General features: G+C 41.4%; 1 pseudogene; it reads right to left on the reverse strand.

Moving 5' to 3' along the window:
• Positions 1-13,146, reverse strand: part of LOC142443182 (large ribosomal subunit protein uL29-like) — a 111,678-nt pseudogene that overhangs the window by 97,597 nt on the left and 935 nt on the right.

The raw sequence follows: 13,146 nt of genomic DNA on the forward strand, positions 1-13,146 counted from the left end.
AGAATTATGAAGGGGAATTTTGAACTATGAGTTAATCTGAAATACCACGGATGATATATAAAAAGGAGATTGCATCGGCCAATTATTTTTGGTTCCTTGTGGTCCTATTGATAAAAACGGATCTTACTCGAGAAAGAGCACCAGAGGAGTCAAATGTGCCCACAGCTAGTGGAGTGTTGTGGAATGCTGTTCTGTGTAAGCAAGCGCGACCCTACATAGAATCGAGAATTGAAGGCAAAGGTTTTCAGGACTTTTAGATTCAGCAGTGGATATCACAGTTATGATCCATAAACAATGTTAAAAGCATGGTCCTTAACCACCCCTGGCTTCAGCATGGGCGAATCGAAGAAGTTAACCAGGATAAGGTATGGCATCGTGATAAGATCCTACAGTGCATGGGGCCTCAAGGGCAGTTTGGTTCAATTAATCTTGTAGTGACTTTTACCCCTATTAACGTAGGGGGAGGAATCTGTTGCAACAGTGGGAGCGCTAGATTGTGAACACGGGGGTTTCCATAAGACAAACGAAACAAAATGGGGAAAGCTCTGCTGGGCAGACCGTACATAGTGCACATCCCCACGCACCCACCCACCACCCTGCTAGGCTAGCATCAAACAAATTGCTCAACGTCAGTAATCCAAGTGCCTTGGAAAGTACTCTCTGGTCAGTGAATTTTTACGTAAAACCATTTCACTGGAACCTCGTTTTGTGTGATGGCAGATTTAAAAGAACACCGTGTGGCGGAGAAATTTTGTTTCTTCCTAGGGGAGGGGGCAGGGAATGTTGCAAACACTCATGATGTTGAACACAGCTTCCACGGGCTGTGCTATGGAAAAAGCTCAAGTGTGCGTGTGGTTTTCTCATTTCAAAAGAGTTGAAATGCTGATTGATGACACCTTGTTCTGATGACCATTAACTTCCCGAACGGATGAAAATGTCAGCTCACTGTGCACTTGGAGTTAATCAAACCAGATCAGACTATTAATCAAGCTTTCTAATCAGAAGTTCTGAAAAGATAGTGTAACATCTGTGACCAAAACAGGCCTGATCCTTGGCAGATAGGGGACTGATTCTGCCACTACGACAATGCACCTGCTCACGCACCCATTTCAGCGTGGCAGTTTTTGCAAAAAAAAAAACAGCATGCCTCTCTTGCCCTACACACCTTGCTCACCTGCACTCGCTCCATGTGAATTCTAATTTCTGTGAATGCAGAGGGACATGAAAGGACAGGGATTTGATGACGTAGAAGCGGTGAAGGAAAAAAAAATGAAGGAGGTACTTTCAGCCACCCAAACATGAGTTTGAAAAAGGTTTCCAAGAGTGAAATACAATTTTACAGTTATGAAGTATAAAGAAAAGTACACATTTATTTCAGGTATTACATGTAATGGAAAGTACTTTGAAGTTGATAAGGTTGCTTTGAGAAAAAAAATTAGAAAAAAATGTGTTATTTTGGTATACCCTCCTCATCCGGCCCCGGATTCCTCCACCAAATTACATAGCACAGAACATGATGAAGAGTATGGGTCATAAGGGAAGAGGCCTTAGAAAGAATGAACATGGAGATCTTTCTCTAATCGAGGTCACTCCCCAAAATGACTGCCAGGGCCTAGGATATTCAAATTTTTAATTGGGACTTCTCTTTTAAGACCTGAACACATTAAACTATCTTGGAAGTCAAATGACCCAATATGGATAGAACAAAGGACCCTTTATAAAGAGAAAGAACAGGCTTTGCATGCCTTAGTCCAAGAGCAGCCCAGAGGTCATATTGAAGAGATTCTCAATCCGCAGGTTAGTAAAATGTTACTTATCTAAATGAACACATTCTAAACCAAACCAACTGCCTGAAATTGCTCACAGTGCCTAAAAGCCTCCATTATTAAAACAGAAGGATGAGATGAAAGGCAATTATGTAGAATGCACTTCATTTAGCTTCATTAATGCATTTTTTTCTTTGCCCCAAAGCTTCTAACAAAACCAGTGCAGAAAAACAGCTCTCTGCCCCTACAGAGAAAGCAGATCAGGAGAGAGAAGGCGGAGCAACCACAAAGGTGTTTGGAATCCCGGATTGTTCATCACTCTTGGGAGAGGCTATTGGCTTTCTGTCTTAGCAGGTAAGAGAAATTACAGGCAGATTCCTTGGCTGAGCATGTGATCCAGGAAGAAGCAGTTGCTGAAAGCATGATGTGGAGACCTCTTTCCAATTGCTGAAGCTTTCCAAAAAATAAAAATGTCCTTTCAGATTCTTGAGAATGGCAATTTTTCCTTTCTTAGACTTATAATCATTTCAAACATTGCTGATGTTGCCAGAGAGACACTTCCAAACTCTTCAAAAACTGAACACTTTATGCAAAAGTGACTGGACAGTTACAGGCTGTTTAATTACTAGAACATCAGAGCGTGGACTTGCAAACTCAATTGATGTTCAATAGTGACTCTAACATTGCAAATTTTATATACCCCCTATCCCTGTAATGTAACCTTACTTGTGCTTCAATTATAAATCATTTGTAAGAATTTAAGTGAAACATATCATTAGATAATAAACAGCTAAAAGATAGGTTCAGTACATTTAAGATTGGGTTAAAACATCCCCTGGCTCTAACATGATTAAACAATTGGTGGAGGAGCTGGAGGAGCTCGACTCAAGAGCCTGAGCTTAAAGTATCTCTCACCACTTAGGTTCTGATCGGACTGTATTACTTGTTGCCATTCATTTTGTTTTGGCAGTCAGAAGGCTTCTGATGTATATAGAGAAGCCATTTTGCGGCTGTAGCCCTTTTTAATTTAAAACATAAAAGAAAAGGGAGAGGGAGTTACCTGCAAAGAGATGGTCATTAGTTCCAAAGCAAACTTTTACAATAGGGACAAAGACTGGGAAGCCTAGGATCAGGGGAAGGAGAGAAGGAAGAATATTAGGCATGTGCAGGTAACCAATGCCCATGGACTGCCTCCTAGGTTTTCAAGACCCCTGAACAAGGCACTAGGTGTTATGTGTTCTGTTGCCCAGGTCACTGGAAAAGGGATTGCCCTAATGGGAATAGGCCACCATGAGGGCCACCTTATCAATGCAAAGAAATTGGCCATTGGGCAGCACTTTGTCCTATTGGAGACACCCAGGAGGGGAGGTGCCCCAAGGCTAGTGTGCAGCTGCTAACTGAGGATTGAAATGGTCTGGCCCAGAAGGCCCAGCAGCAGGAGATCACATTTACTGGGCTGGAGCCTCAGGTGAGCATAGATGTGGCAGGTAAAGGATTGAATCAGGGTTGTATCCTCTCAGCACACTTATTTAATCTGTATGCTGAGAAAACCATCAGAGTAGCTGGTTTGTATGAATAAAAGAGCAATGAGGAGAGCTAGGGTGACAGACCCCATCTTGCAAGAAGGATGGGAAGGAATCACAATGTTGTCTCCAGCTGGGTGATGAGGGTGCTTCCCCTGTGGAGGTGACCTGTGGGTCTAAAATGGATATATTCCACTTTGCATATTCCTGCCCTCCATGTCAGACACCTCCAGCCTTATAACCCTGGAAACCCAAGGCAGAGGGAGGTGCGGGCCTTGGGACTGCTGGGAGGGACAGAACCTGATCCTAGTAACATCCTGCAAGAGAGAAAGAGAGAAGACAGTCACTAGCACTAGCATCTCTCCCACGCAGAGCACTGAACGCTGGCTCTCCACTCAGTGCATCTTTCAGTCCACACCCGGGGAGGAGTGGTTTCAAACCCAGTGTGAATCTGCAGCCCAAGGAGAGGAGTCTGGGCCCTCACAGACGGTCTCTCCTTACTGTCTTGGGGGAATGATGTCCAGGATAGAAAGTACCTCTGTCTCCTTAGCGAAGACTTCGAAGAATCTGATCTCCCTAATGGCCCCTTCTCAGTAGACTCTCAGGTGCGTCCTAGCACCCAGGTCTGCCCTGTGCTTCCTGCTGCCTGAGGAGAGGAAACAAATCTCAGGAAGTGTCAGCTTTACTCGGAGTGTCAGACAAATCTGAGCAGATTAAAGCCAAAGATGAGTGTGTCAGTCTGAACACTCATGGTCAACCTGGCCCTTGTAACCGTCTATCTGATAGTGGAGCTCTGTTCAGAAGAGAAGTTACAAGTCCAATATGGAGAACATTTCACCTCCGTCAATTTAATAATTTTTCCCTAAACATTTCTCTGATCTGCTCTGATCTAAACTAAAGAAAACCATCAGTGTGTTAACTCTTTCTCTCTGAGGAGGAGGCCTTGGGGTTCAGGGAACACCAAGAACCGCTGACATAACAGCCCACAAAGTCAATGTCCCACATCTCGGTTTTAGAGTAGTGACTGGGGACTTTAAACCACACAAGGTGCAGCTAATTGTCTCTCCCTTTACAGAGTGATGATCATTGAAGACACATGGAAACCATTCATCCAATGCTGTAATAAATCATGGATACGAGTCTCCTGAACAGCAAGACCAGAAGAAATAGATGGTGCCTTGCTATCAGTACCCACTTCTTTGGAAAAGATAGTATTAGAATGTCTTGGGTAGAGTGGGATAAAAAGTGAAACAATGCACACAGAGAGAGAAATTAAAAACAAAAAAACTAGGCTTCCTGGTTGGGTAGACTTGTGGAAGTCCTGAGACCATGGCTACCAGCATCCCTTCAGGTGTGGGACTGAACTCACCCCTTGGAATAACTTCCAGTCAAATAATCCACAACCCGACCAGGGAGCAATAGTCCTGGGGAGATACAATTACCTTAGAATAATCCAACTTCTGCTATTAAAAGGACAACATTTATCCAGGGTAAAATTCACAATGTTTGGAAAGAAAAGGTAATTGTAGCTGGAGTTTGTGTGTATTACAGTCAATGAAATGAAACGAGAGTGTATGAATAGTTGAATTCGCATTAACCTTCTCAGTAAACCTTAGCGCAATCCACAAGAACGTGTAAAGATCAAAATAGAAAATAATAATAAAATGTTTCCCTTCAGTTCTCCTCTGATGGGGAGAGATTACCTCAGGTTGAGTTGACGGTTATGCTAAAAACATCTAAATCTCGATTCTCAGAGACAGGAAGAGGACTAAAAACCATGACACTGGGGAAAATGGGATAGGGGAGGCCCCAAATTCTGCTAGGAAAGCTGTAACTCCCTCCCCATGCACTGACTCTTGAATCAGGGTTATGTGTCTATTTGGCCTGAGACCCTGTGCCATACATCCCAACCTTCCCTTCATGGTGGTTACAATCTTGTCTCCCATAGCTTCCCTGACCTACTTTTATCTGCATCACCACATGCATCAAATAAGTGATATAGTCCTGTTGTGGGGACCCAGTTACTTGTGATAATCTCTTGAAGAGTGAGTCATTGTTTTATAACATCCTTACTCCTTATGACACACCTCATGTAGTAGTTTGTACATTTAGTCTTCAATTTATCTCAGGATAAACAAGAGTGTAGTCTGAACACCATGTGCCTGGACTCAACCCAAACCCCTAAACCTGAATGCACAATGACACTGGTGTCTGTTGAACAAGTTTCTCTTTCTCTCTGTCATCTATCTATACATTTTCCTTTCTCTGCTGTCTATCTATCTATCTATCTATCTATCTATCTATCTATCTATCTATCTATCTATCTATTTATCTATCTATCATAAATGTATTAATTGGTCTAAAACTATCGATTTAGCTATCAATTTTCTCTATATAGCCTGTCCATATCTTGTATCTCTCATCTATCTGTATTTCTATTATCTATCAATGTTTCTGTTTCTATTCATTACATGCTTAACTTTATTCCTCAAATAAATTCCAGCTTAATGGGAGCAATATGTTTTGTTTTTGGTTGAGTATGCAATATATTGGTCATTAATTCTGGTTTGCTAGACCCATTTATTTGTTTATTTATTAGATTATTGATGTCCTCATGGCTTTTTATTTAAATGTTAAGACCATAATTGAAAATATTGAATTGAATTACTCCACTATTTGGTGGAGCTCTGCTGTCACTTATTTATTGCATTTAAAATATTAGCCAAAATTTGAGTGATATATTTTGAAGGAATAATGTTATATTCTCACCACCTGTCTGTTAGTTCATCATACTGTGGTGGCTTGTGTGTTGCTGTGATGCTGGACGATATGTCACTGTTATATCAAATGCCAGCAGGGTCACCCAAAGTGAACAGATTTCATCAAAGCTTCCAGACTAAGACTAGACAATGCAGAAGGACCCCCTACTTTCCTCTGTGGAAGAAGTTTTCAACATCTTATGCATAAATTTGAAGCATTGTTGAATACTGACAGCATAAGGAAAGGAATTAGGAAATCATTGAAGCTACTGCTAGAGGATGGACCCCTCGGGTTCGAGGGCCCTAAAATGTGACTGAAGTGGAGCTGGTTTCTTGGAGGGGAGTCGGCCATGAGGACGTAATTTGGGTAAAGCCTCTGGGAGTGGAGCCGTCAGGATCTTCATTTGCTGATGGGACATGACTCAAGAGAAAAAAAGTCTTCTAATGACCCAAACTGATCATTTGCATACTATAAATTTAGGAAAATTGGAAGGGGCCAAAGATGAAATGGGATGCTTCAAGGTTGCTTGGTATCCTAGGCATTAGTGAGCATAAGTGGGCTTAAATGGTATTGCAAGTTGATCAGGAAACCATAAGATTTACTATGCCGGGAACATCACAATGAAGAGAAGGGGATGGCATTCATTGTCAGAAAGGATCTTGCTACACCCATCATGAAATAAGGTACTGTTGTGATAAAATTATATCCGCCTTCAAGGAAATCCAACCTATAAAACTATTATCAAACACCTGAAAAATGCATTTGCTGTAAACATCAACATAAAAATAAGTGAGGCATAACACTAATAATTAAAATTATATTATATGTGCTCCTTCCTCCCCACTTTCTGCTGTTCCTTGGGGGAAACAGTGCAATGGAGAAATATCCCCAGATCACAAGAAACCAGCCCTGAAACCATGCATCTGCATCTGCAACTGCTCCTGGGCCGTGACCTGTGATCTGTGGGTTCTGAGTGCCCCCTGCAGCGCAGGTCTCTCCCAGCAGGGAGTCTGTGTCTGGGATCACACTGACTCCCTCTCCCTCTTTTCTCACAGAGTACTAGATGGCCTTGCCTTCCATTTTCTAACCTTCTATTTGCCAATAAACTGTGTTTTTGTCATTGTCTCTGGAGGTGGTAAAGAGAACATTCATGGTGTCTGCATAGTTTTAAGTATGGAGATGGAAGTATTTACACAGAGAGCTAAGGAAAGGCTACATACCAAGGTATTTCTTTTGTGTGTGTGTCTGTGTGTGTGTCTTTTTTTATAACAATTTATAGGGGCTCATACAACTCTTATCACAGTTCATACATATGCATACATCAATTGTATAAAGCACATCTGTACATTCTTTGCCCTAATCATTTTTTTCTCCTCTTTTCTTTTTTACATTTTATTAGGGACTCATACAACTCTTATCACAATCCATACATATACATACATCAATTGTATAAAGCACATCCATACATTCCCTGCCCCAATCATTCTCAAAGTATTTGCTCTCCACTTAAGCCCTTTGCATCAGGTCCTCTTTTTTTTTCCCCTCCCTCCCCTCTCCCCCCTCCCTCATGTGCCCTTGGTAATTTATACATCATTATTTTGTCATATCTTGCCCTATCCGGAGTCTCCCTTCCCCCCTTCTCTGCTGTCCCTCTCCCAGGGAAGAGGTCACATGTGGATCCTTGTAATCAGTTCCCCCTTTCCAACCCACTCACCCTCCACTCTCCCAGCATCGCCCCTCACACCCTTGATCCTGAAGGTATCATCCACCCTGGATTCCCTGTGCCTCCAGCCCTCATATACACCAGTGTACAGCCTCTGCCCTATCCAGCCCTGCAAGGTAGACTTCAGATCATGGTAGTTGGGGGGAGGAAGCATCCAGGATCTGGGGGAAAGCTGTGTTCTTCATCGGTACTACCTCGCACCTTAATTAACCCATCTCCTCTCCTAAACCCCTCTATGAGGGGATCTCCATTGGCCGACACTTGGGCCTTGGGTCTCCACTCTGTACTTCCCCCTTCATTTTATATGGTATATATATATATATATATATATATATATATATATATATATATATATATATATATATATATACACACACGCTGTAGAAATCCACATACTGAGAGCGTCAGGACACGTGAGGGGAGGGCAGCTGTACTCGCTGAGCCAGTGACTCGGAATATTTAGTTGAATCTTCTCTTTATTTACCAGTTATGAACTTAGAGATGAGAAACGAAGAAAATTACTTCTTGTGAAATTATCATTACAATACCGTGAAATCAAATCAGCCCTTCGAGGGGGGAGGATAAAAAATACCTTGGTGGATGAACTATCTGGAGGAAAAACAACTGGACCGACAGTTCCGGCAGGACTTGGGGTGGGGGGGTAGGGGGCTAAGGAAGTGGTGTTAAGAAACACAGGGACAAGGGAAAAACATGGGACCCCAAATGGTAGAGAGGGGGGAGTGGCAGGCCTGGTGGGAAATGATCAAGGGTAAGGTTACATAGAGAAGAGGTATACTCTAGCCCAGGTGGTGACGAAGTATGGTAGTAGGGCAGGAGGAAAGTCAAGGGAGATGGAGGAAAGAGCTAGGAGTCAAAGGGCATTTATGGAGGTCTAGACAAAGACATGTACATGCAAATATATATAGGAGGATGAAGAAATAGATCTATGTGTCTATATTTATAGGTTAAGTATTAAGGTGGCGGAAGGACCTTGGGCCTCTACTCAAACACTCCCTCAATGCATGAATACTTTCTTTTATTAAATTGGAACTCTATGATGCTCACTCTCCCAACACAACTGCTGGAGCCAAAGTGGGTGAACAAGTAAATGTGGCGAAGAAAGCTGATGGTGCCCGGCTATCAGAAGAGATAGTGACTGGGGTCTTAAAGGCTTGAAGGTGAACAAGCGGCCATTTAGCGCAGAAGCAAAAAAACCCACATGGAAGAAGCACAACGGCCAGTGTGATCACGAGGTGCCAAGGGACAAGGTATAAGGCATCATGCAAAATATATATATATATGTGTGTGTGTGTATGTATGTGTATTAAATATTCTAAGATAAAGAAAGGATGTACTGAAATGAAGGGAAGAAACATGGACAGGCTAAACTATAAACTACACCACAGGCATGAAGGTCAGAGCCTTACTGCCCAGGTGCTATAAAAGCTTCAGCCTCAATCAGAACACACAGAAACTCCCTGTTCTCCCACTTCATCACCATGTAGATTCCCAGCATCACAATCCTGCATTACAATTTAGAATGGGAAGAATCTGCTCCTCTGAGGAGAAACAAAACAAAACAAATTACATATAGCAAACATGGCTATCGTCTAACTCTTGCCAGATTTGCATGAATCCCCGCAAAACTCAGTTCTGAGAAAAGGGTGAAAAATGTTTCTACCACGAGGAAACACTAAATACTAAGATAAATTTTCCTTTATCTGAGTACATCCATCTCATTTGTAGATTGGTTTTCTGTGTTGCCATACCTCAAATTTAACTCATTATTCATATTGAAGGTTTTTAAATGTTATTTTATGTTGAAAACTGAACTGAGTATTTTTCAACCTCTCAACCAATTAATATTCTTTGTTAAATCGCTGTAGCTTGTCCAGTAGAAGTGCGCAGGACACACGGGTCTGGAAATGGAGTGCTGTGTGAAACAGAGTCCTTCTTCCTAGAAGAGGAGACCGTGGGACAAAATGCTCTGCAGAGCACATTGAAATCTGCAAACTGTGAGAAGAATACAATGGATGGATGCATGAATTGTGATAAGAGTTGTATGAGCCCCCAATAAATTGATTTTTTTAAAAGAAGAAAAGAAATGTCTAGGACATAATGATGGTGACAAATGTACAAATTATCTTGATACAATTGATGAGTGGGCACAAGAACTATAAGAGCTTTCAAAATGTTTTTTTTTTTTTTCCAAATAGTGAGGAGACTTAAGAGATGATCACATTCTAATAGAGAGTAAGTGAGATGTAGCAGTGAATAAAGAAAACATAAATGACAATTAATTAATTTCAAAATATAATGAAAGTAGTATGTGAAGCCATAAGGTTCAGGAAAATCTTCCAAGTTTAAAAGACAAAATGAAAATTATTTATGATTCCACTAAATAGCATCATAAAGAGCAAACTTGCCATTTTCCAAAAGAGTTCACTAGAACTAGAATTCAGATTAGGAGCCCCAGGAAGAAACATGTGTTTAATATCTTTTTAGGGAGAATCCAGGCTGCATCATATTTGAGAATGACGTGTTGTTTTGTATATATATCTCCCATTTTGACTAAAGGTCACCCTTTATAGAGACTGGAACTGCCCCCATCAGCATCTGTAAACTGTAATCTTTTTGGACACAGATCATCAGTTTAATTGTGCAAGGGGCCAGCTGGTGGGTGGTACCTGCTCACCTTTCCAATAGCATCCACGATCTTGAACTTTGTGTCACCAGGGATTGCTACCTCATCACTTACAAATATATAGAGAAACACAGTTTACAGAAACTTTTAATTGACATGGATAATGTTTAACTGTAAGCAAGGGTTTTCCCATCTCAATCCTATCCTCCACCTAATCTGGGCTGAGAACAGTAACCTCTGTCAACAGCTAAGAGCCGGAAATAAAGGAAGAACCTGCTTTCTGTGACATTCATAAAGATGACTGCATTATTTTCATTTCTTTTTTAGTACTGTTATACCTGTCTTACATTTATATTTGTGCTTATGCATAATGAACCACATAGATTTCAACAGATGAAATATTTTGTCTATCATACTGTTTATTAAGAGAACATGTATTCACAATCTATTGAAAAAACTGATTTGTTGGTCCTAGTTTGAATACAAAAGAGAAATTACTTTTGCCATGTTCACACTCAAAATCCAACATTCATTATAAAATACGTAATAGATAATGTAGACAAGAGTCTTGAATGACTACCGGGTATGTAATAAAATCCCCAGAAAAGGATAGAGGCAATGGTCTTAAACAGTATTGGAAGTTGTCTCACATGTGAATGTCAGTAGGTTGAGAAATACCCAACTCCATATAATCAATATTAGAGCTATATCTGAAACATCTATAGGTATGGTAAGAGGGAAAATAAAATAAAAAACTAGGTTTTCTACATAAAAATTTATCAAGAGTGTGCCAGGCCTAAGAATGGCTTGCCATTTTGTCAAACTGCAGTGGACACAAAGGATCACGGAACACATCGCCTATATTATGCAGAGATATCTAGCCCAAAGAGGAGCTCCACTTAAAATGAGGAGCACAAGAAATAGTCTGTCATCTCTAGAGGAGAATTTTCCAATTAGAACACCCAATGGCAATGCTGAACCTTCCTTGAAATGCAAAATGGTTAATATAATTTCTACCCAACATACCCCCCTTCTCCTTCCCTCAGGATCATAGTCTTCCAAAAGTTGTGAGAAAAAAAGAAATCTTGTTACTTTTTAATTACATTTCTCAATGAACTATTTGAAATTCAATTATCTTCTTTTAATCGATTAAAAGTTCTTCTCTCTTCCCTGGCCTCCTCAGAATGGTATGATTTACCTTTAAAATAGAGAGCCAAGAGGTCATTTCCTGGCAATATTCAGAAAAAGGATTGAGATCTTCTTTTCTATCATTTTTCAGCCGGATATTAATACACATTTTCTTCCTGTCATCACTTAAATCCAAGGAATATACAGAGATAATAGTATATGAGTTTATTAGCTCAAAAAAAGTAGATTGGCTTAATTCTGGAAAATTACACGTTACTACTGAAAATGTTCTCCGAAGGATATCAATTTAATAATAATAATAATAATAATAAGCCACCATTCCTTGCAGGTATAGGGCACATATGGGTAGGTCTCATTGAATAACAGGTAATATCATTCCAACATTTCTGAACAATGCCAAATACAAGAATTTAAAAATAATTACTGAACAATCCTGTACAATAAGTAGTCTACTTACATCAGACTATAAGCTAATGTTCACTTTGGATGAGGCAAGATAAATGATTTCTAACAAAAGCTGCCTCTGCAATCATTATATTAGAAATAATTATTATGAAAATATATAGATAGGTTCTAGTAAATGGCAAAATATTTCCAAAAAATTTTTATAACAAAAATAAGGGAGGGTGGGCACATTTAATATAAATACTGAATACATATTGTGATGGAATTCTAATAATGCTGGCTTCAGGGAATAACATACTTTCTTGAATGAGACTTTTTGGAAAATCAGGGGTTAATTTGCAGTTATTTAAACTGTTTAATGAAGACCAAAAACGTGTGGTTGAATATATAAAATAGCTATCAACACAGGTCATTTTAAAGAAGAAAACATGCATCAAATGAGATTTCAGCAGTTACATTCTCACTTCAGGATGCCTGCTGCGCGCTGAGTCTTTGCAGCTGCAGTCTCAGCCACAGCTGTGGTTCCTTTGGCGGGAACCGTCTCTCCCTGGCTCCTCCCCGAGCCCCGCCCCAGGCCCGCCAGGCCTTGTTGCCTAGTCAGACACCTGTGTTGGTGCCTCAGCAGAAATGGGCGGGGCAAGAGCTGCCTTGAGAGGGAGTGAAGGCAGAGACCCTACTGCTCCCTGACCCCGCTAGCTCCTCCCCCTCCGGGTCACGCCCAGAAAGGGCCGGAAGTGGCGGTGTCTTATACTGAAATGCCTCTCACCGTGAGGATCCACGTGTCTCATGCTCTCCTCGCGGTGCCAGAGAAGCGCCCACAGCCTGAGCACCTTTTTGCTGGCGCTCCCAGGTGGGAGGCGCTGGTCTCCGTGACATGTATGTGGGCGGAGGACATTTTAGTCCAGCTGACTAGGGTGCAAGCGCCCTTTCTCTCCCCCAGGAACCCTGCCAGCGCTTCTCTTAGTGAGAGGTGGGCGGGTGTCCCTGAGGCAGGTCCTATTTCCCTGCTTTCGGATTGGTTGGGGTTCATGGTGGGAGTCCCTGTTGGAGAAAGGGGATCCCGGCTGGGGTTTGGGCCTTCGGGGTTCCCTGATTCTCTCTTTGCGGGTCTCCTAACTCCCCTCCTTCCAACAGCGGAGCTTCCTCCCGGACTCCTTGCGCCTCCTCAGCTCAAAG

This window comes from Tenrec ecaudatus, chromosome 3 (genome assembly GCF_050624435.1).
Source record: "Tenrec ecaudatus isolate mTenEca1 chromosome 3, mTenEca1.hap1, whole genome shotgun sequence".
Lineage (NCBI taxonomy): Eukaryota > Metazoa > Chordata > Mammalia > Afrosoricida > Tenrecidae > Tenrec > Tenrec ecaudatus.